The 25017-nt window shown below is 40.3% G+C and overlaps 1 protein-coding gene across 8 annotated transcripts in view; it reads left to right on the top strand.

The window, feature by feature from the left end:
• The window catches only part of LOC105491836 (GLIS family zinc finger 3), a 478098-nt gene that overhangs the window by 124892 nt on the left and 328189 nt on the right, over window positions 1-25017 (top strand). Inside the window, exon 1 of one of the 8 annotated variants that reach the window (XM_011758544.3) lies at window positions 14853-15535. The exons of the other annotated variants lie outside the window; for them this stretch is intronic. The gene's annotated coding sequence lies outside the window, so the exon portion shown is untranslated. Of the gene's footprint in view, window positions 1-14852; window positions 15536-25017 lie in introns of those variants that run through there. 8 annotated transcript variants of the gene reach the window in all.

Genomic DNA, 25017 nt, shown 5'->3' with positions numbered 1-25017 from the left:
ACAGAGTAGCAAACTTGTGTGAGGATATATGTGAAATCACTTAGCATAATATTTGGCACATAGTAGTAGCTTAATACATTTATTTTTCTTTCCTGTTTGTCCTCTGAGCCTTTCCTGAACATGGGGAAATAAAAAAAATTCCCAGGAATTTAGCAATTTCAGTCAGTTACCTCCCACACAGGATCTCTTAGCAGGAATTGTCATAATTTGGAATTTGACCAATGAGATACATACTTCTATGGAATCTGTACTGGACTGAGTCAGCAAACAGGAGCTCCTGTTGCAGCTTTGCTCTTGGGCAATTCCCTTATCCTCTTTGGACGTCATTTCTGTCAATGGTACAATGAGGGTTTGGGATTAATTAGGCATTATCTTTATCCCTTCGAATCCAAATGAGCTGATTTTACTTTTGATTCTCCACTTGCATCAGTGTTTTGTTCACTTGTCTGTCGTTCTTATATCCACCTTCTCCTGGCCCTCACACTCAAAAAGCGTTCTGGAATTGTTGGCAAACAGGAACACTCATGACTTTTTGTTTTCAACCTTGATTTAGCTGCTTTTATCCCCTTCCTCTCATCTCTGGTTTTGGGGCAAATGGAAGAGGAAAGAGGAGGAAGACTTGGCTGTCTCTACATCTTACCATCTGCCCTCTTAATTACCCTTAGGTGATTCTTGAGTCCTCTGTTTCATGCTGAGAACACATGCGGCTGAAGACCTTCTGTTCCCTTATGTCTTCATCAGAGTAACTGCTTTCATGTGTAGCCACAGAATCCTTAAGTGAAGTTATAGAACACCAAAAATCATAAATGGTGCGAACTGGAAGGGACTTTAGTGGCCATTTGGGAATACATAAAACTGAACTCCTGGAAGGAGAAGGGGCCTTTCCAAGGTCGGGCAGTTGGTTAGTACTCAGGCCAGCACTTGAACTTATATCATTAGTGCGGTTCTCTTTCACTCTGCACTTTGCTGTAAGAATGGTTATTTTTTTGGTTTATTCTTCCCATCACCTCTTAAGTGATCAAATACCATGTGCCTCTTTTTATAGTAAAGATTAGCCCGAGGCCCCCATCTGCCTTGTTCTGTGGTTTTTCTTGTCCTTACAGGTTGTTGCCCGTGTCTCCTGGGCTGCAGCTTTCCTTTCCACCCTTCACTGTATCAAAATGTATCCTGGGAAAGGATCTGAGTTGCTCCTAGTCACTGTTAACCCTATAGATCTCTTCAGTTCCTATTTGCCTCTTAATAAATAGTTTTTGGATGCTTAATATGAGCCTGACACTGTGTCAAGTACTTTCCCTCAGAACAATTGTGTGATGTGCTATTGTTTTCTGCATTTGCCAGAGGGAGTAATTGAGGTGCAGAGAAGTTCCCCCACTTTCCCTGAGGTTCCAAGTGTAGTAAGCAGTAGCCCAGGCTTTGAAGGCACCTGGTCTCACCTCAGAACCTGAGCTGTTAAATATTGTGCTCTGTTCCCCTTCCACCCAGCTCCCTCCTACTCCCCGTCCCCAAGCACAACAAACTTTCTCTCCCTTGTTTGCAGATTCCTTTTTTCCTGCCTCCCCAAACATTGGAGATTTCCAGAGTTCTATCCTTGTCCCTGTTCTTCATCCCCTGTATGCATGATGCCTGAGCAATCTCACCCACGTTGAAGACTCTATCTTATTGTTATCTCCAGAAACTGGTTCTAGCCCCATTTCCAGGCTCTCCTTTCCAACTCTATATTTGTAGTTCTATCTGGATATCTGCATAGGCACATCATACTAAACTTTGTCAAAACCACGTGGCATCATAGGTGACTGGAGTGACACCCATCAGGCATCAGCCAGGAGCAGGAATTTTGGAAACCTTCCTGATTCTGCTGCAGTGAAACTCGGAGTGTAGCTTTATTTCAGACTGTATGGGTCTGGATAGTAGAAACTATTTTTCATAAGCATTTATCTATAAACAAATAACTTAGAAAATCTTTTTTCCCCCTCTGGAAAATAACGTAGGATTTTGTTTTGTTTTGTTTTTGAGACGAAGTTTTGCTCCTGTTGCCCAGGCTGGAGTGCAGTGGCATGGTCTCAGCTCACTGCAACCTCCGCCTCCTGGGCTCAAGCGATTCTCCTGCCTTAGCCTCCCGAGTAGCTGGGATTACAGGCATGTGCCACCACACCCGGCTAATTTTTGTATTTTTAGGACAGATGGGGTTTCACCATATTGGCCAGGCTGGTCTTGAACTCCTGACCTTAGGTGATCCGCCCATCTCAGCCTCCCAAAGTGCTGGGTTTACAGGTGTGAGCCACTGCGCTCGGCTAGGAATGTAGTTTTAAAAAGAATAGGCTGATTTGTTTTTTGCCTTGGGTAGTCAAGGAGGTGTTCATATCATCTCTGCAGAGATGATGTTGGGAATGGTCTATTTGCCATGTTTGAGGGCCCCTCCAGCCTCTGTTCTCCTGCGTCTGTGGACCCTCAAAGTATGTTAGAGCCTCTCACAGTGTGGATGAAACACAGCCTACGTGGGTTTCCACAAGTCCCAGTAACCCAGTGTACCAAAGCAAAGCATGATACCTTAAAAAGGAAACCAAGAACAAAATTCAGAATCAATCTATCTTCACTTCCCTTCACTTCCCCTAGACTCCAGCTGCTCTGCTATCTTTGGTTTAAACACTGCTATTTTTGTCAAGATTAAGCATCTTTTTGTTTCTTTTAAGTCTGGTCTTTGCTTTGGTTGGGAGTGTTCATCTGAGTTTTACTGCCTTCCTCCCATTTTCGTTCTTCAGTAAGCCTCTCACTTTATACAATATCTTTTGCTTTCCAATATTGTTTGTTCCATGCTTATGGGATGTCCTTTGCCATCTAATTTTAGATCATACACAATGCCCTCTAAGCAGCCTTTCGTTTGGAGGGATAAAAGCCATGGTTAAGATGTCACTTCCCATAAATCAGTTTTGGTGAAGATGAAGGCAGCTGTGGGGAGAAGCGAGAGGAGCAGGAACTCACGAAGTCTGACCCTTTCAAAGTCGAGTTAATCCTGCCTCTTATCCCTGTCGTCTCCATGCTACTCTCTGGAGGGTGGACAGACCCTCTTTAACATGAAGAAATGAGCTTTTGCATTGTTCTTCTTTGTCACAACAACAAAAGCTCTGGAAAATTCCAATTAATTAGCAAGCCTTGGGCTAATGAAAGAATCAAACTGAAAGCGAAGTCCTCTAAGCTTTCAGAGAGGCGTAAGTACGGGAGGACAATGCTGATTTCAAATATTTGGGGCTGTTTGTATAATTTTCCCAGGGTTTGCCTTCCTGAGACAGAGATAAGCCGAGAGAGACAAGAGCAAGGATTTGTCAGAGTCAGGATGTAATAACATTGTTGGCTTTTAAGGACACTAAATGACCCACTGTCATTTGAAGGAGGCAATTAAATGTGGACTCATACCATCCGGGAAATTAAAACCAGCATATAGACCTTTGCATATTTTGTGTTTAGAGGAATTCCAAAGTGATAATTGGATGGGCATAAAGTAGATTATGAAATAAGGTTAAAGTTAATTCTCATGAAGGACCAGGAAATAACTGTACCATGGTATCCATGAATGAGGGCTTATAGCCAGTGTGGCTGCTAGAAATGCATGGTGATGAAAAGCACTGGCCTCTCTCATTTGTAGCCTTTTCATTGTATGTTGTTATTATTATTAACAGTAATAATAGTGTAATAAGCACAAGAAAACCACCACCACCAACTAACATACTGAGCGTTTACTGTACACTAAGCACTATTCTGAGCACATCTAATTTTCTCAACAATCCTATGAGACACTAAATACTATGTGGCTGATGCTTTTATTACCTCCATTTAATATTTCAGAATACTGAAGTGCAGCTACTCAATGACTGATATATGACACATATATGTCATATGACAATGACACATATATAAGCAATGGGCCTAGATGTGAATCTGTGCAGTCTAATTTCAGTGTTCACATCCCAAATTGCCACGCTGTCCTGTCTGTGAAATGTGGTCTACTGCCTGGGCAGAAATACCACTTGAGAGGCTGTGTGTGGTCAGGCTGGACTAGAAGCCAGAAAGTCTGAGGACTTATTCTCAGTTTGGTCGCAAATTATTCCCATGGTCTTGGACAAATCACTTGCTTATCATTTCTTGTTCATCTGTAAGATGAAATTGTTATGTTGAATGATGTATTCTTCAGCTCTTAATATTCCATGGATTGTGAAAATGATGAATTTCAGACATAGGTAAATTAAAGAGGCATGCTTGAGAAACGGTGTGTGTGTGTACACATGTGTGTGTGCGTGTGTGTGCGTGTGTGTGCATGTGTGTGTGTGTGCGTGTGTGTGTGTGTGTGTGTGTGTGTGCGTGTGCACATGCATGCGCATGCTCAGACATAAAAAATGAGGCAGCAGCTATGGACTCAGGCAGATCTGTGTTCAAACCCTAACTCTCCTGTATGACTTAGAGCTGATTGCTTTATCTCTTTGAACTTGAGTTTCTTTCTTTCCTAGTGGAGGTGATGTATTATATGTGTAGAGTCCCTAGCATGATGCCCAGGCATTGTTGCTACTTCCCTTCTCTATCCTCATGTGGATGATGAGAGGGTAGAAAGTACCCTACTTAGGGAACTGGGTCCAGAGAAGAGATTAGTTCAGTTAAAAAGAACATTTTCTTGAAGAGGTGGCTGTGTAGGTATTTTTGCATCGATGTATCTGTTGGTGATTGATTTTTTTCATTGTTTTTTTTAAATTTTTTAGACAGAGTTTGCTCTGTCGCCCAGGCTGGAGTGCAGCGGTGCAATCTTGGCTCACTGCAAGCTCTGCCTCCTGGGTGTAGGCCATTCTCCTACCTCAGCGTCCAGAGTAGCTGGGATTACAGGTGCGTGCCACCACGCCCAGCTGCTTTTTTGTATTTTTAGTAGAGACGGGATTTTACCATGTTAGCCAGGATGGTCTCGATCTCCTGACCTCGTGATCTGCCTGCCTCAGCCTCCCAAAGTGCTGGGATTACAGGCGTGAGCCACCGCGCCCGGCCGGTGGTTGATCTTACAAATGAGAATCTTCCATTCTGAAACCATCAAGCTTCTGGCACGTTTTCCTGATAGACTTCTTCATTGAATTATATCACCTTCCTTCCATTGTTCTTGCTTAGGTAATTACTTTGTCTGCAAATGTTCTTCAAATTCCTTGGACCAAGTGATAATTGAAAGGATACTGGCTGCAAATCACACTCACTTGAAAAATATGCCCCCAAATTAATGCCCACCTGGAACCTCAGAATATGACTTTTGTTTTTTTGGAAATAGAGCTTTTGTAGATGTAATCAAGTGAAAAAAAATGAGGTTATACTGGATTAGAGTGGGACCTAGTCCAATAATTGATGTTCTTATAAAAAGAAGGAAATTTGGACACAGAGACGAGAATGCAGGGTGAACACAGAAGACACACAGGGAGAACACCACGTGATGACAGAGGAGGGGATGGGAGATCGCATGTCTATAAACTGAGGGATGCTCAGAGTTGCTGGCAACCACCAAAAGCTGGGAAGGAGCAAGGAAGGATCCTTTCCTAGAGGCTTCAGAGAGAGCTTGGGCTTGCCAACACCTTGATTTCAGACTTCTAGCCTCAGCCTGGGTGCAGTGGCTCACGCCTGTAATCCCAGCACTTTGGGAGGCCGAGGCAGGTGGATCACTTGAGGTCAGGAGTTTGAGACCAGCAGAACCAACATGGTGAAACCATCATCTCTACTGAAAAAACAAAAATCAGCCGGGCGTGGCATGCACCTGTAATCCCAGCTACTTGGGAGGCTGAGTGGGGAGAATGGCTTGAACCTGGGAGGCAGAGGCTACAGTGGGCCAAGAATCGCACCACTGCCCTCCAGCCTGGGCGACAGAGCGAAACTCTGTCTCAAAAAAAAAAAAAAAAAAAAAAAAAAAAAAAAAAAAAAAAAAGACTTCTAGCATCCAGAACTTAGAGAAGAAAATCCTTTTGTTTCAAGCCATTCAGTTTGTTGTACTTTTCTTATGGCAGCCCTAGAAAACTAACACAGCAATGAAGTATCTGCTTTTCACCATAATAACTGGGGCTAGATGAGTTGGAGAGAGACAAGTAGACACTGACTAAAGGGGAAAAGCAAGTCCAATGCATCCAAGAAGAGGTGTTTTTGAAACCCTTTATTTGTCATGGGGCTCCTCTTCCCCATGTGTATAAGCATTCTTTTTATTCTTATTGACCATGATCAGAACAGGTGTTGTGGCAATGCTAAAACAGAAATTTTCAAATTGATTAAAATTTGAGGCTAATATTATTTTTTATTACAATTTTTAAAATTCTTATTTGTTTATTTATTTTTGAGACAGGGTCTCTTGCTTTGTTTCCCAGGCTGGAGTGCAGTAACATGATCATGGCTCACTGCAGCCTTGGTCTCCTGGGATTAAGCAATCTTCCTGCCTCTGTCTCCCGAGTAGCTGGGACTACCACCATGCCTGACCAATTAAAAAATTTTTTTTCGTTTTTTATTTTTTAAGAGATGGGGTCTCACTACATTTCCCAGGCTGATCTTGAACTCCTGGGTTCAAGCAATCCTTCCACCTTGGCCTTCTTAAGTGCTGGGATTATAGGCATGAACCACCACGCCCAGCCAACATTACTTTTTAAAATTTGACTTTCATAAAAGTAATATCCTCTAGACTTCAGTGATTACCAATACAGATATGGAAGTGTTGCACGCACAATGAGTATTGAGACAGGTGCTACTACCTGGTTTACCAGCTGATTTAAATATTCTTTTGAAGTCATCTACATGCCTCCAGAAGTTAAAAAAGAATATATCTGAAACCCTAACTTGGCTATAGAATAGGTTGGAAAGTACAGAGTTTGTTAGAATTACATTATTATTTGTAATCTGGGATAAATCTTGAAGTTCTAATGAGAAAATAAGTCTTACCTAAAATACAAGGACTTTGAAGAAAATCACATGATAAGACAAAACTGTCAAACAAGCTCGGGTTAATGTGGACTCAGTTGGTTCCAGAAAAGCTCAGAGTGAAGACAGCTCGTGAATTCTGTCATCAGGCAGTAAGGCCTGTATCGCATGTCACTTTGCTTTGTTTTTAACATGTGGTTCAAGCTATGCCAGGCCTGCCGCTGTGCGGGAGATGTACTTTCTGACAAAATAAGGCATTTTCCTGGCATCAGACCCTATTGGAATTTTTACTGGTTTGCATAAACCCGGCGAGTTTCTATTTCCCACACATATCCAATGCAGTCACACTTGGCATTGCGGATTTATGGTGGTCTTGAAGCCTGTCAGTGCCAGCGTGGTCAGTTCCTTATCACCACTGGAGGTTATTCTGAAGAAATGAAACCAGGTATTCGTTCATCCATTATTTAAAATTTGTCTCCCACCTACTATGCCTGTAGTGAGGAAGAAATAGCGGAGGCAAAATAGATAGACCAATTTTGGAAGGACTGAAAATATTTTGTGGAGTGGAAAGCATTTCTAGCAGGCTGTCTCTTTTTCCTCTTTCTCCTCATCCTTTATGATAATAAAGTTCACTGGAAAGGTTCGTTTGCATTATTTTGTGTTCAAAGAGATAATAATGGTGATGATGATCACAATGATGATACTAATACTAACATTCATTCTTGGTTGTCTGTTACTGGCTGAGTTGAAATACTGTATAAATAAACAAGTCTGAGGACATGAGTCTGAACTCTTCTGAGCTACTTTGGAAACCTTATTGGCTTGCCGTCTTAACTCCTGGCTCTTGTCTCCTGAATGTATTTCATTGTTGGTCACAAGAGACATCTGTGGAACTACGTGGGCCAACCCCCAAGCACAGATTTATTATCTCTTTTCTTTTTTCTTTTTTTTTTTTTTTTTTTTTTGAGATGGAGTCTCACTTCTTCACCCAGGCTGGAGTGCAATGGCACAGTCTCGGCTTGCTGCAACCTCTGCCTCCCGGGTTCAAGCGATTCCCTTGCCTCGGTCTCCCCAGTAGCTGGAATTACAGGCATGTGCCACCACGCCTGGTTAATTTTTGTATTTTTAGTGGAGATGGGGTTTCACCATGTTGGCCAGTCTTGTCTCGAGCTCCTGACCTCAAGTGATCCACCCGCCTCGGGCTCCTAAAGTGGTAGGATTACAGGCGTGAGCCACTGCTCCTGGCCACAGATTTATTGTCTCTTATGGAAAAATAACTATTAAGTACCTTCTCTAGCATTGGGAACCTATGGTCTATTTGCATAGAAAGGGTAGAACATGATCATCTGTGATGAAAAAAGGGGCCAAGACAAGGCAGAGATTGTACAAAATGCTAGAAAACTCTCCAGTATTTCACATATGACCTGGACATGGTTCATCTGGTTCATTCATTCCACCCACATTTGTTAACCATGAGAGCCATATATGGGATGGGGACTAGTGATGCAAATTCAAGTAATATACAGCCCCTGTTCTCTAGGAGCTTGTAGTCTGAAGTGGAGACTGGTGAGCCATCTGCAAATTTATCTGGTACCACACTCTCCCTTGCCGAGTACATTCCAGCTAGCCTGGCTTTTTTTTGTTGTTTTGTTTTGTTTTGTTTTGTTTTTTTCCTTTCTCTAGCATACCAAGCTGGTTCGGCCTTCAGGTCTTTGTACTTGCCATTTTTTTCTGCCTGGGACTCCACCCCATATTGTTGCATGGCTGGTTTCTTCTCACTATTTGCATCCCAGCTTATGAGCCACCTCTTCCACAGGCCTTTTCTGCCACTCAGTTCAGAGTAGCCCTCCATCCCATCTATCTATTTTATGTCTTTCATGGCACTTATCCTTGTTTGAAATTATCGTGTTCACTTATTCATTCACTCATATTACTGTGTATTCTCTCACCACTACAATGTGCACTTTATGAAAATGGGGGAATGTTACTTGTCTTATTTACCATTGTATCCTTGGTTAATATGTTTTATTGAATTAATGGATGAACACATGAATGAATGCAAATGAATGCCCTCATATAATACATTTAGTAGTGAAAAACCTTAACAAAGTGCTATAGGAAAATGAAGAAAAGTGTGACAACTTCTGTGTCTGAGCATGTTGGGGACATCTCTACAGAAAAGACATGTGAGCTGGATCTGGAATACAGGAGACAGTATAGCAGAAGGCATTCTTCTGCTTAGGTAAATGCAGCTCTTCTTTCTTGATCTTGACCCTTCCTGCCTGACTCACTTCATCCTGGTATTCAGTGAACGGCCCAGATAATTCCCTGACAGAGGGGACAGTAACAGTCCAGTAACTGTGACCTCTGCCCGCTTTGGACACGTGTATCAGGGATATGGCAAACATGTGTTTACTGCAAACGTCTCTTTCTTGCTACAGAAAGTTGCTAAAAGCTCGTCTTTCCAATAAAGAGAAACTCAGAATTGATGTAATGGAGAAAGGAGCTTATGAAACATAAGTAGGAATTCTCGACAGAATAAAAATAGAAGCTTAAAAGAGGCATCATTTTGGAAAGGAAAAAAAAAGATTTTTTTTCCCCTCTACTGTAAGAAAATATGTGTGGATGAGGCATGTGTGTTAAACTACAGAATAAAATTTGCATGTTACTTCAGGGTGCTGCAACCATGGCAATTCAGAGTTTTGTCGGTCCTGATAGGCATGCTTGCAATATATACATCCATTAACAAGATTATCAGTTGAAGAGACAATCATATTTTTACCGAAAAGGTTTTTTGAGGATAAAACTTATTGATATTTAATGAAGCATGAAGTTTCTAAATGAACCATGAAAGCAATAGCTAAACTAATTAACTGCACATAAAGCCTCCCAGAATGCATACGTGATGTGGGCTGTGTGCTTATCAATTGTGCCTGGTTACAGTGACATCTTGGATAACATGCTCCTCATATATGCTTTGTGGAAGCACTAGTAAATCCTCCTGTAATGCATGCACTAAAGGAGGAAATAACCATTTAGATTTCCTGCAAATGTGGATTGAATATTTAAGTCAAGCACTGAGGGTTTATAGGTTATAATTTAGCAGAGTTAGGACTAGTAATAATAACATATTATTTCCACATACTTGATTTAAGGCTCTATGTATGCTGTTTCACTGAATGATAAATCGTTCTCTGTGACTAAAAATATGCATCTTCCTCCCTCCTCTCTGCTCCCTACCCTAAAGAGAGACCAAGGATGCTAAATAACATGAGATGAACATTTCATTGTGCAACAGGGATTCATATGGGCCTTTTTCAACTACATGCAAAGTCGTGCCCTGTTGACAGCTCTGAGAATTTTCAAAAGCAGGCAAAATCAGTCCTGCTTTGGTGTTCACTGTAAGTCACACCAATTTGGGAGGCAGATGACTAACCCTAACAAAACTGTTAATGTTCACCTTTATCAATGGCCATCTTCCTTTCATCTGGTGTCTCCTTATTCTTAGCCACAGGCACCTACCTCTACCCCATTGCCACAGAGCCTAGCTCTTAACAAATAGCTTATAATTACTGCATGCACCTTTCTGAAAATAATATTCATACACTAATGAAGGAGTTTGACAAATTATTAGGACCTGTAGTAATCATATATGTTAATGGAAGAGATACAGGGACTGTGACAGATGTTAGAGCAGTGCTTTTTAAACTTAAGTGTTGAAAATGCCAATGGGGTGACCCTACTCCCAGGTTTCTGATTCCGTAGATATGGAGTGAGGACAGAAACTTTGCATTTCTGACAAGCTCCAGGATGATGCTGATGCTGTTGGTCCAGGCACCACACTTTAAGAACCACTGCAAGCCAAGCTAGGAGAGGGCATTTTTTTTTTTTTTCTGGGACACTCTTATCGTATACTCTTTTGTTCCCTAAGGGTTGTTTCTGTTCTTCAGGATATCCAGGGTCCTCCTCATCAGATAAGGGTATGAAACTTACTGACACGTAAGCATAATGACCCTTAAAGGGCTACCCTTCACAAGGATATGTAAATTTTAATGGGGTGAAATCAAAGGAATGAAACTCTGAAGAAGATGTTTTATCTTCCAGTGGGTTGAAGTGTTTTGGGAAACATAAAATTTAGGCCTGAACCCACCATTCAGACCAAATACGCTTTGACCATGAAGCATCTGTGTGGCCTAGTTACCTCTAGATGATCCCACCTTTGCTTCCACATTCTGTCTGTAGTGCTTAACACAGGAATTGTTTACAGCTGGCACCTGCTACGTGTGTATTGGGTGGATGGGGAGGATGAATGGATGAATGCGTACGGGGACAAAAACTTGTGTGATTTAGTGCTTCTCTCCTGAGGTTTAATCAGCTAATTAGTAAGGGAAGGAGAGGAAAGGAAGTAGAGAAATTTGTGTAGGAAAGGGCAGAGACTGCATTAAAGGAAGAATGAAGATAATGGAGGAAGAAGGGAGGGAATAACCTTATTTCTATGTGAATGTGAGGAGAGTTTGTTTTGTCATGTGAGAGAATGGAAGAGTGAAGGAAGGCTTCGGGGTTGCTCAAGGGTATAAGAGTTGTCAATCAAGAGGAATGGCCACACAGGAGGTGATTTTTTTTTTTAATCCATTGCTGGAATTGGGGTTTGAATGTACTTCCATACCCGAAACTGGTATGAGGAGTTCGGGGATTTATTTGGGTTATCGATGATTGAATGTGTTAACAGATACCAAATAATATACTGTTAATGTGAATAATAGGGGATAAATGAATCACAGTAGCATGTAGTGGGAAGATGCTTAGCTGTTCCTATGATCTTCTTGAGCAGTGGTTCCCACAGCAGAGGACCTGCAGCATCAGCATCAGCATCACCCGGGAACTTGTTAGAAATGCAAAATCTCAGGTCCCACCCTACACCCACTGAATCAGAAACTCTGGGGTGGGCCTAGCAACTATGCTTGTACAGCCCTCCGTGAAATTCTGATGCACACTTAAGTTGGAAAGCTGTGGGCCTGGGGAGTTGCTCGACTTAATTTGAAGGAGAAGTAGAGACTGTACCCGACTCAGACCCTCTGAAATTCAGGAGGGCTTTTGATTAAAAGATAACTGGTGACTAATGTCCTATGTGTGAGTACAAATTATTGCTAAATATTTCATCATTTAAAAGGCCTATGAAGACAGAAGCGTTTTGAGTTTAGCAAAGAAAACAAATATGCCAAATATTGAAAGGGGTAAGAGAAAAGTTTAGGAAGCAGTCACAACGCACAGCTGCCTAAGAATCTACGCCATGGCCAGGTCACGAGCTTGGGAAAGTTACTTGATTATGGACAAAATGCGCCATGTAATGGGTCAGTGGTTCCAGGTGTAATCCACTGCTGATGTCATTTGCTGCACAATCATGCTTATTCTCCTGCTTTTTAACTTGCTTTTTAAAAGTCTTTTGGCAGTGATCCAGTAACATGACCTTTTTAGTGTTTTACCCATTAACACTAGTATTGTTTTCTTTAAATAACATTTTTTTCAGTGTAGAAAAATCATGTATATTTACTGCAGAACATTTTTTAAATACTGAAAAAAAGAATAAAATAAAGTTGTCTACAAGTACTTTGTAGATGCAGATATCAATTGTTAATATTTTAGTAAGCAAAGACATGCGTGTATCTTGTGCCTTTATTCTAAAGTTTCATGTTCTTTTTTCCACATTATGTTACAGTCTTTCCCCATGTAGTTCAGTATTCTTTGAAAATATAATTTTTAAGTGCAGCAGAAATTTTTTATGTATACAGAAAGTGTACTATAATTTGTTTAATCAAGTTTGCTTTCTTTTTTATTAAAATTATATTGTAACAAATATCTTTAAAAATGATGGTCTAAAGTCTAAATATTTTCATATGGTAGATTATTTGGTCAAATGAACATTTTAAATGCCTCTGACTGTGTTAGCAAGTTCCTTTCCCAAAGGTTTATATAACATATTACACTCTCAACTCAATCTACTGGCAGAATATTGTGTCCATTTTATGTCTCATCTACTAGATTATTTTGTGAACTGGTTAGGCCCTTTGTTTTTCCCCCTACGTGAATGTTTATCTTTATCATTGATTCATAAGGACTCTTCATTTAAGTCTTTAACTCTTTGTGATATAGAATGCTAATATATATCCTGGTCTTCTGTTTGCTTTTTCATTTTGTTTGTGGTGCTTTTTGAGCTAAAGTATTTTTGTAGTTATATCTGTTTATCTTTGCCTTCTGCATCCTAAAATGAAGTAAAAAATTCAAATACATTTGCTTTTAGTTGTTTTACATTTTATTTTAATATTTAGCTCTTTATTTCCCTGGAATTTCTTATGACATATTTTGGCTGATTGTATTTTCCAATGATGACTGAAGCCATAGCTCCCATTCTATATTCTCTTCTGTGGTATGACACTGCCACTCTCATGTCAACAGATGGAGTCTATTTCTCATTTCTCTACCCCCTTGAATTTGCATGGGCCCCAAGGCTGTTTGGGCCAATGATATACAGAAGAAGTGATGCTGCATCTGTTGGAGGCATGTTTCTACATGGCCCGAAAGCCCCCTCTTTCTGCCTCTGGGAAATCAGCCACCATGCTGCGGGAAGCTCAAGTCATGTGCAGAGGCCATGTGTTGGTGTTCTTATTGACAGCCCCAGTGTAGCTCCTAGCTGATAGCCAGCATCACCTGGCAGCGTGGTAGTGTGCCACTTAGATGTCCATCCAGCCCACCCTTCAAATGACTGCTGTCCTAGGTGACATCTGACTGCAGTGCATGAGAGAGCCCAAATGAGAAGCATCCTGATGAGCCCAGTCAACCCCTAGAACCACAAGAGATAATAAATTGTTGTTTTAAGGATGCTGAGTTATCGAGTGGTTTGCTATGTAGCAGTAGATAATCAGAACATCTATACAAGTAATGTGAGTAAGCATCTAGCTTTGATTTTTCCTTCCAAAATATAGTAAACTCTTGACCCACTACCATTTGTTGATCTCCTTTTCCCCACTCATTTGTAATGCAATAATATGCAAACTTTACTATATATTTGGGGTCATTATTTTATGCTTCTATTCTTTCTTTAATTAGTTTTCCTTCTGTGTTCCACAAAATATATATATCTTTTGAGACAGAGTCTCACTGTGTTGCCCAGGCTGGAGTGTAGTGGCATGATCTGAGCTCACTGCAACCTCCGCCTCCTGGGCTCAAGTGATTCTCCTTCCTCAGCCTCCTGAGTAGCTGGGATTACAGGAGTGCACTACCACACTCGGCTAATTTTTGTATTTTTAGTAGAGACAGGGTTTCAGCATGTTGACCAGGCTGGTCTCGAACTCCTGACCTCAAATGATCTGCCTGCCTCAGCCTTCCCAAGTGCTGGAATTGCAGGTGTGAGCCACCGTGCACAACTCACAATTTTTATTTTCATATTTTTGACTATTAGTACTATTTTATTCTTCCAAGTTAGAATCCCATTGTCAAGGTAGCGAATAAGGAAAGGCCCATTAGGACTTTGCATTAATTCAGTGGTTTTCTCTCTGCATGATATTGCTCCTTGGGGACATTTGGCAATGTCTAGACAGAGTTTAATTTTGGTTGTCACCACTAGGGGTGCTACTGGCATCTAGTGGGTAGAGGCTAGAGATGCTGCTCAACGTCCTACAGTGCACAGAACCACCCCTGTTCTTGCAACAAAAAACTATGGAACACAAAATGCCAGTAATGCAGAGACTAAGAAGCATTGCATTCAACTTATAAAAAAGTTTGGAAGCATGAACATATTATATATAGCTTTCTTGGCCAGAAACATTTACATATCTATGTTTATTTAGGTCTTCAGAAGCAGGTAGTTTTCTTCATATTATATGCCATTCTTAAGAATTTTTAATTCTTTTTTTCCATTATATTTTAAAATTCATAATTGATGGTATATAAGAAACCTATTGCCTTTGTAAAATTTACATTGTGTCTTGTCACCTTATTGAATTTTCGTTTATAGCAATTTTTCGTGGATTCTGTTGAATTCTAGAGGTAGAAAGAATTTCTGAAATTTAACTTGGTGAAAAGGGGAGAGAGATTCACTCTCTCCCCTTTTTAAATCTAATCTCTCAAATCCTTTCCAGCCCTGTTTACTTAGAAAATGGGTTGGAAAGGATTTGAGAGATTACTTAATTCCTTGCCTGAATTTTAGTGGTGATAAATCTGAGGCCTAGAGGAGTTAAATACTTTGCTTCATGTCACATAATTTGTGTATGATCCTAGAATGGAAAGTAGTACAAACCTTGGCATTGTGTTTAAAGCCTTTGAGATGTTATAGAGTTGGGAATGGCCTTAGGGATTTTTCTCTTCCATTCCCCTCCCCCTACATTCTCTACAATATCCTGGCAACCCTGCCCTGTATTCTTCCTTGGACAAGAACTCTGCCTCACAAAGGTTCCCGGTCACTTCTGATTTCTAGAAAGTTCTTCCTTTGGTTCCTTCCTGAGGCTCACACATCCTTTCTGGTTAAATGGTGTTGGAGGAAGCAGAGCTTTCATCAGCTGCTGAAGTGGCAACTAATAGAGATTTGAGTGGCCGTAGAAAAATATTGTGTTACTTGTTGGTTGTCTAGGTGAGATATGAGACTGGGAGGGTTTGAGGTTCTGGTTTCTTCATACAAGACCTGCGCAAACTGGAGATGCTATAAATATTTGTTGAATAACATTGAATTTTACATGATGTTTGTATGTCTTCTTATTCTTTTTTAAGAGAGTCCTTTGGGTAAGAGTTGAGCCCAAGGAAGACTGAGGGTCTTAACCTCGAATGCCCGTCATTCTGTCACCTTCGAAAGGTTCTCTCCTGCTGTGGAAGGAACAGATGATTATTATGCTTCATTACCAGGCATGGTCTCTGTGCCACAGGACTTTATCCAAACTCATAGACATAATGAAGAGCCCTTTCATTGTTCAGGACTCCTGAGGGCAGAATTTTTCTTTAGAACAAAGATGAAGAAAGTAAGTCCACAATCCAAAGAAATCCCCTCAGTGCACAACTGTGAACTGGACAATTGTTCTGCAATTATTTTGCCAGGAAATAATAGCCTTAGAGCCTCACTTACTGCTGGTAAACTTTCTTTGAGATGAGAATCTTTGAAAAAATTATGCTGTCAAGTTCCATATGCTTAAATTAGACTTTCCCCCTTTCTAAGCAAGGTGCTTGCTCTCCCTGAGCAGTCTGAATGTTGGTCCAGTGGCAAATTCACATTTGGTGGATGAATAAGCAGGCACCAGTTCTAATAGAACCTGTGGTTTAGCTGTGCTTCTACTTAAACCTATGGTTTAAGGAGATAGAGGCAAACTGAGACTGAACCTCTTTTTAAAAATGTAACAATCTCATTTCTTTTTTCTCCTGAAGAGTGGTACATTTTGTCTGATCTGGGAGAATGCAGGCTTTTGTATCAAAGACACATGGAAGACAGAAGTCTCTGGCGGGGTTTTCAGATTCAACTTGTGGACTGAAACAGAGTAGATCTCTAGGCACAGTTGTTAAGTAGGCATCTCTGTGTCGCTTTTCATCCTGATCTCCTCCTCTGTGCTTACCCCTTTTTTCCTTCAACTCTTTATCTCTTTATGGACGCTCCTGTCCCCAACCCAATGCTCATTGTGTAGGAGTCGATCATCTGCCATCTTCACTCTATTTTGAAGGCAAAAGACATTTTTAACTGCCTCAGAGGTATTTGCATCATTAAGCACCATTTATAACTGACAGCCCCCAAAAAGTAGTAGGATACATTAGAAAGTGGGTTTAGTTGGGTGCCCAAGTACTTGGATTTTTGTCCTGATGCTGCCATTAACTAGCTGTGTGACTGGGTGAAAGTCACTTTACATCTCTGGACTTGAATTTTACAATTTATACAATAAGGAGGTTGGACACATGATTTCTAATCTTCTTTCTTGGCCTCTAAATCTATGAATTCAAAGCATGGTGGGGGCAGAGATACATCTTTTTCTTATGACGGAAACCCTTGAAATTGTTTCATCATCTATTCTGATTTAAAGATAGTCTTTTAAGATAGGCGAGAGTAAAGGTTTTCTGATGTGATTTGCAGATGGGAAGAGGAATCGATATTTACTGAGCATCTGGTTTGTGCCATAGTATGTGAATTTACGAGGCTGAATGTCGTGATTTGGCTGACTCTGCCACAGACTAAACTTGGCCTTCTGGCCTGTGACTTTGCCCTGGCATAGATTTCTCTTGCTTCCATATAGCTGGCCCCATCTACCTACATATTTATGTTTTCCTCCTCCTTATATGAATATTTTTATTGGTTAATGAAAGCGGAGGACAGTCAGTGGCTGGTTGGACTCTGCTTTTAGGTCAGTTCAGTTTTATAAGATCAAAATTTGGGCTACTGAGGCAGAATTTTAGAAAATACCCCCTTTCAACTTTATTTATATTGTTTTTAAGGTAGGTTGGTTTCTAGTAGAAGGGGGTCCTATAAAAGTTTTGGGTCTGTATGGGAGGTTGCTTCTCTGGGGAACCTCCTGTTTACCTTTTATTGTACCAGATTCATTGTGAAATTGTCTTTGTGCTCATCTGAGTGTGTGTGTGTGTGTGTTTGTGTTTATGTGTGCATGCGTGCACCCGCATGTGCATGTTCTTATAACTCTAACATATATCCGTATGAACTGTGCGCACTCAAGACTATTCTTGAATAAAAAGTTAGTAAATCCCTTTTGTAGTAAGATATATGCAAGTACAGATATGATATTTCATATCTTGTTTCTAAATATCACCATCATTATTATCATCATCATCATCTCCTTCTCTGTGTCTCAGTAGCTTTTTTATCCTACCTTATTTCACCAGACATTATTTTGTGCTGTGATTCTCTTGATCTCTGTTTCACCTGCTCTTACCATGCAGTTTTTAACTCCTGAATGAATGAAAGAACAAATGAATTTCATGTTATGCATCAAAAATTCCTGAAAGTAAGAGGGGTTATATAATAGACACTTAACCACTACTTTAAAGGTTAGACTAGTGTCATCTATTTATACTTGCATGCCTGACACCATTTATGGTACCTACACAGAATAAATTAAGGTGTCATGCCTGACTATTGCTTATATATGGAAACCAAGAGGTTGGAGGCTCTGGGTGAGTGTGAGTTCCAGCTTTGGGAGAAGAATGGCAATTGTCCTGTGTTCTCTCCATCTAGGAGTATTTGTCCAGTTATGTGGAAGGTGATGGTTAAGGGAATATGAATGAACTCATAGCCACCTGTGTGTGTGTTTTGAGTTGGGCTAGCTGGTATTTGAATACTGACTCTTAGCAAGTTAATATTGTCTTTGAACCTTAGTTTTCCTCCCCTGTGAAATGGGATGGTAATAATCAAGGTTGTTGTGGGAGCTAAATGAGTTAATCCAGGAATACAGCCAGGCATCCTCCTCTGGCACCAAGTAAGCCTTCCATTAAGCTTACTTTAACTTCCACTTCATTTTAAATGTATAGATGAGTCACTATCATTATTATTGTTAGTAGTAGTAGTAGTAGCAACAGCTGTAATAATACAAGTTCTTGTTGAGGAAGTATGATCACCACGTTGATAGCTAGGTAAACTCTGCACCTCCTTTGTAGTATTTATGAATAGCTAAGAAAGGGGAGAGGAGACAGAGGTTTGTTATAATCTTGTTTCCACGGAGGGCTTCACGGGAAAGGTGACAAGTCAAACAGTTTGGAAAAGGCTGTGTTGATAGGGAGGAGCTTTGTGTGCAATGAGGTGTTGAGTCAGCCTGGGGAGGAGAGAGGAGAATGGGTTAGGAATGGCCAGGACAACAAAGTGGCAGCTCTGGCCACATTACCCCCACTCCAGGCTTCTCAGCAATTTCTCTGTTTATTTTATTTTTATTTTTCTCCCTATTTTGAATTATACAATCCTTTCCTCCTTGTAGCCCTCTCTCCACCTACCTGTGGAAAGAAGTTCTTTACTAAAACTTGCTACAGGTATGGTGTGGGTATTACCTGTTCATAGGCATTTAGTGAGTGTCTGGCCTCTGCAGGAAGCTGAGGCCTGATATTCTGGGGGTGATGGGGAGGGGTCCAGGTGGGTAAGATATAGTCCCTGTCCTCATGGACCTGCCAATTTAGGGAGAAAGGTGAGATATAGATAAACAAGGTAGAATTGATCCACAGCATAAAAGACAAACAAATAACTATGTGGGGGTTTAGAGGAGGGATAGAGCGCTGTAAACCTGGCATCAGAGGAAGGAATCTGGAAGGTTTGTTTCAAAGAGGCAGCATTTGAACTGATCTTTTGAGAATGGAAATATGGGGAGTATGGGGACGTGGGGTACGGTGACCAGGGATTTCAGGCTGCCTGGAGTGGACTATGACTGAAAGAACGGTAGTGGTGAATTCAGGCTGAAATCTAACCTCCTGTGAGTGCAGCAAGGAAACTGATGTAGCCAGATCTCATCTAGAATCAGTAATAATTAGTAAGAGTTTTCCTGAAGCTATTTTTGCTATAATAAGAAAAAAGGGGGGGAGGGATTAAGAGCTCAAGCATTCCCAGTGTTCAGGTTAAATGTTAACTCCTTTGTGTAGTTAACCAGTAACTTACTCTTTCCTATGCAAAAGAAAAAAAGGAGAGGGAGAAACGTAATACAGTGGTAACCACCTTACTTCACAAAATCCTGGTTTGCATATGTGGTTGCTTATTTTCAATGTAATACATATGTAGCTATTATAGAGATGTGTGCAAACTGAAACAGCAGACAGTAAGTTGACTTACCTTTGTGAATTCCCTGGATGTCTTATGCAGGGTTTGCAGAGAGTTAGCTATTTTCAGACACATTCCTAGTTTTGCCATTAGAATATTATAGTTTTTTTTTTTTTTGGTATAAACTCAGCAAGTGAAATTTTGCTTCCAGAAAGGTGGGTGGGTGAGCTCACCCACCTGCTCTGACCCAGGCAAGTTAATGACCTGCCCAAGTATTGTTCGCGCTGGCCAGCACTGGCTGACTTCACCAGCAGTTCCATTTGAAGGGAGTCATTGTTTCTTACTCTGCATTTGTCAGATGCTTTCCTCTCTGCACACCAGCCTTTGCTGAATGTCCTAGCAGTCCCTGAATGTTCCTGCTGCCTGCATTTTATAAAACCACAGAGCAAGTAGCCCTGGAAATGTATGCACAGTACTCTGCACAGCTGTCTGAGGCCCCCAGCAAAGGGCAAGATGTAAACAACTCTATACCCACACAGGTACACAAGCAGACACTGCATATGGAAGCCCCGCAGTGCAAGGACTTCTTACTTCTAACACTTTAAAATGTCAGTGGCCAAGCAGCCCGGGAACATGAATAATTTAAGCATGAGATGCATTTGCTGATGATTTTGATCATTATTCAGGAAGAATAATAGTAATGTATGGAATGGAGGTATGTGAAGGAAGAGGACTAGGAATTGTAGAATTTGTATTTGCTGTAAGAAATTAAAATATAGTATGACATTGAACTTTCAGAACTTCTTAGGATATTGCCTGCATAATATTCAATTTGGGGAAGAAATGAATGGCCAGAGGAGATTAATTGCAGTAGGCTTAAAATTCTAAATGTCAGGTGCTATGGCAGGGTGGCTAGAAAATTAGAGGCATATGGTGAAATGCCTTTAATTTGGTTTAAGATCTAGTGCATTTGATTCTAAAGATGCTTTGGGACAATCGAATTGAGAAACAATAGCAAGATAGTTTTTAAAAGTCGAATGTAGTGCTTTTCAGAATGAGTGCCAAATAAAATCCTGGTACATTGCTTCTGGCCTGTTTTAAATGAGTAGCTCTTGTAGCATCCTCCCTCTTTGCTGTGTTTATCTAGAGAACTGTTTAATTTTTATTAGTAGGCTAATTCTTGCATTAAAGACATAAGAAATTGCGTATTTAGGTAGGAGAATAGGCATTTGAGATGAAGTTTATTCAGGGTTCTATCCATACTGCTGAAAAATCTAATTCACCATGGAGTGGATCGTAACTGCAGTTGCTAATTTAAAAGTCAGTTCGCCAGATTCCAGTGACTTTGATAAGACTTTTATTCTTTTCAATCTTATGTATTGGTGAACACATTCTTGGGAAGATTGCTGCTGGGTAGTGTTGCATGTCAGAGATGAGGACAGTTTAGTCATTAACCCTAAATTGAGGGTAAAGACTGGCAACAGGCGGCCTGTGGAATGAGGAAAGGGCCAGGTTGAAATATTTCCAAAAGGTATTTTTGTTGTTTACCCTTGTTAATTATTAATACTAATTATTGATGAAAAATAGTTTTGAGTTACATGCCACACATTGTTTAGGAATAAATTATCAAATTTCTTATCTAGAACTATAGTAGATATTCAACTGTTTCAAATAATCGATATTTATTAATTTAGTAAGATGTTGCCCCTTCCTTCAACATTAAAAACACAAATCCGTCAAGTTCTGGTGCATAAATACTTTGTTTCATGAAAGTGCACTTTCCTCCCAGCTTTGGGTAGCTTCTTGCGCTAAATGAATATGTTAAGAACTGAATTGGACAAAATCAGGTCAATAATTTAAAAAGTGTCTTAGAGCGAAGTACCTATCTCATGTAAGACATGTAGATAATATATAGGTTTTGTAGGTCAAAATTGCCAAATTAGTTACGAATGTTGTGCTTTGTCTCAATTCTCCATGCCTTTTCAGATTTGTACTTTATAGTCATGTTAGTTTCTTGGAAATGACCTTTTTAGGAATTTCTATATTTTGTAGTTTACCATACAGGCTTAAATGAAGTATGTTGTTTAAATTCTACTGAGCGGGTATGCACTTTCCAGAGAAGATTACTCTCTCTGGGAGTCAGAACTGGCTGATACTAAAGGAGAGAGATGGAGAGAGAAGGAGAAAGGGAGGGAGGGGGGCAAAAGGGAGGAGGGAAGCTGGCAGGAAGAGAAGAGGAGGAAGGGAGAGGAAAGAGAGGGAAGTTTGAGATGTTAGATCCCTCTGACTGAGGGAACTGATGTGACTTGGAGACTGCTCTCAGAGTCAGGCTGTAAAAGTCGGTGTTCATGCTTCTTAGGCATTATGGGCTTTTTGAATGTTCTTAGATTCATTTTAGCCTAATTCTTAAGAACTGCGTGTTGGATATCCTATGGGCTTTGGTCCTTTTTAGTTTTAGATCGTGTTCCAATCAATTGGCTGTACTATGTATCACAGCAGTTGTGTGCGAAGGTGCTAGCCTTGGCAACCTAAAGATATGTTTGGTTACAGAAAATAACACACACAATTGAACCACCTTTGGGTGTAGTTTTTCATTTGCCAGGGTGTTCTCCAGAGGTACCCTGCATTGGTGTATTTTCCCAATAGTGGGAGGTTGTAGTATTGGCTTCAAAACCTTACCTAACAAGGAGTAAGTAGGCTGATCCTGGATCAGTTTATTTTCTCTGTCATCCAAAAGACTTGCCCACTGACCTCATCCATAGCGTGGTGTTTGGTCTATGAGCAGTTGATTCACCAGTTTTCAGAGCCCAAGTCTAAAATCACAGATTCTGTGGGGGATTTGGGAACATCTGCCTTACCTTTATGAAGGTTACGGTCAGTTAAACCTTGCTTTCAATGGGCTCACTTCACTATGGGAAGAAAATTCTGCAGTTGTTAAAAACGAAAGGACACTGCCTTTTCAAAGGGAGCTGACAGCTATTGGTTTTTCCAGAGAGGATTACTGGTGAAGACAGTTATGAAGAACAAGTAACTCTTGTAAATGAACAACATGTTCTTGCTTAAATATTTCCCAGAACAATTCTAAAGAAATATAATACAGGTAAGTTTTGTTATGTTCTCATTGTGAGTTATGTTTACGAGAAGCAAAAAATAGGATTAGAATCATAGAGGAGGAAAAAAAGCCTTTTCATACCAGTGGCTTATGTTTTATTGAATTCTAACCATTTATAAAATTATCTGGTTTCTTGCCCCTACTCATGGTTGATTTTGTTTCTCTTTTTCCATCTAGAGACCTTTGAATTATTTTTATTCATAAGTGAAAAATGTATTACAGCTTTATTTCCTTTTATTAATAGTTCCTTCTTGCCCTTAACCACATCTCTGACTTTTTGGCATGTAGAGTCCAATGAGCTCATGCTTAATCATGTATAAACAACCATGTAATTATATGGTTTTGAATTTTCATTTGACCGACTAAACAAAAATGACACAGAAACGAGAAACCTGACAACTTTCCTGTCTTCAGATACCTGGCCTTTTTCTCCCTCACTCTCTCTTCATGCATTTAGTAAAATGCGTGTTATAACCTATCAAAAAATATCACTTTGCACTCGCCAAGTTTCTGAGGTAAAACTGTTCTTTTCAAGGCTACGTGTCAAAAAACAAGTCGGTTGAGCTGAATTATCCACCTTCCTTTCAGATTTCTTTCAGACTCTATTCTTTCCTCCTTTGGACCGAGGTGTTACTCGCATTCCTTGTGTTGTGGTGTCAGATGACAGGACAACATTTATGGAGCAAGGTTTCTCAATCTTTGTTCACTTGCCTTCTCCCCTGAGGTCCAATAACAACTCTCCCATTTGCCCTGTCGTCCCACCCTCCCCCAAACCATGCTGACACATTTTTGAAAGAAGATAATGGGAAAATCTTTCCATACAAAGGTGCTCACTGTGTTTAAACAGGAAGGGAGAAGTCGTCTATTCTCTTTTCTTTCTCACTGACTTGATCCTAGAATTCTGAAGATGATGGAAAATTTCTTTCGAACATTTAGATGGTTTCACCATAGATAGTTCAGTGTGCTTGATAGAAAAAGACAAAAGATACTACAGAAAGACAAATACTGGCTGATCTCACTTAGGTGTAGAATCCAAAATACTGGAAACTCATAGCAGCAGAGGGTAGAATAGTGGTTGTCAGAGGTTGGGAGGTGGGTGAAATGGGAGATATTGGTCAAATAGTACAAAGTTTCAGTGTATGAAAGATGAGTAAGTTCTGGAGATTGCTCATGCACAATGTGGTGACCATAGTTGACAGTACTGTATTGTTTACCTGAAATTTATTAAGAGAGTAGATTTTTATTTTATTTTTTTTTGAGACAGAGTCTTGCTCTGTCACCCAGGCTGGAGTGCAGTGGTGCAATCTCGGCTCACTGCAACCTCTACCTCCTCAGTTCAAGCAATTCTCTTGCCTCAGCTTCCTGAATAGCTGGGGTTGCAGGCACCCGCCACCATGCCCAGCTAATTTTTGTATTTTTAGTAGAGATAGGGTTTCACCATGTTGGGCAGGCTGGTCTCGCACTCCTGATCTCAGGTGATCTGCCCGCCTCGGCCTCCCAAAGTGCTGGGATTACCGGTGTGAGCCACTGTGCCCAGCTAAGAGAGTAGATCTTAACTTCTCACTAGACACACACACACACACACACACACACACACACACACACACACACACACAAATACACACACGTGCACACGCAAAGGTAACCATGTAAGGTTATGGGTATGTAAACTATGGATTGTGGTAATTGTTTCACAATATGCACATATGTCAAATCATCACATTATACATCTTACATTTACACAGTTCTGCTTGTCATTTATGCGCCAGTAAAGCTGAAAATAGAAACATATCTTTATTCTTTTTTTCTGGATATTTTACAAGGTGAGTATGTCAGAGAGTAGGTTTGGCTAACTAGTACTCAATAGCTATAAGAGAGAAGAAAGGGAAGTGGATAACTGTGAATTTTTGCCAAAATGATTTATTTCCTCACTGATCTTTCAGCCTTAAAACATAATTTGATTTCTCAAAATTTCTCTGAAACATGCATATCCTTAAGTGTGAAAATTTCTTACACTTAGATGGGTTAGGTTTGGAAGGAAATTGTATTGATTCCATTTTGAGAATTTAGAGTTAGTACTAGCTTGCTGAGATTAATGTCTGACAGCCTTCCTTATTGGAAATATTTTGGAGATCTCTTCATAATTTTTCTGCCCATTGTAAGGTGCTAATATTACCCAATGACTTTTGGGGATTTATAATAATATTTTATTTCAAACTGTGGATTTGTTTCAAGGTTTATATTCCACTCATTGTACAGGAAGATCAAAGTGAGATTTCTG

The sequence above is a fragment of the Macaca nemestrina genome, chromosome 14 (genome assembly GCF_043159975.1).
Source record: "Macaca nemestrina isolate mMacNem1 chromosome 14, mMacNem.hap1, whole genome shotgun sequence".
Classification (NCBI taxonomy): Eukaryota; Metazoa; Chordata; class Mammalia; order Primates; family Cercopithecidae; genus Macaca; species Macaca nemestrina.
The sequence above is the reverse complement of the archived record's forward strand: the minus strand, read 5'-3'. Positions and strand labels throughout refer to the sequence as shown.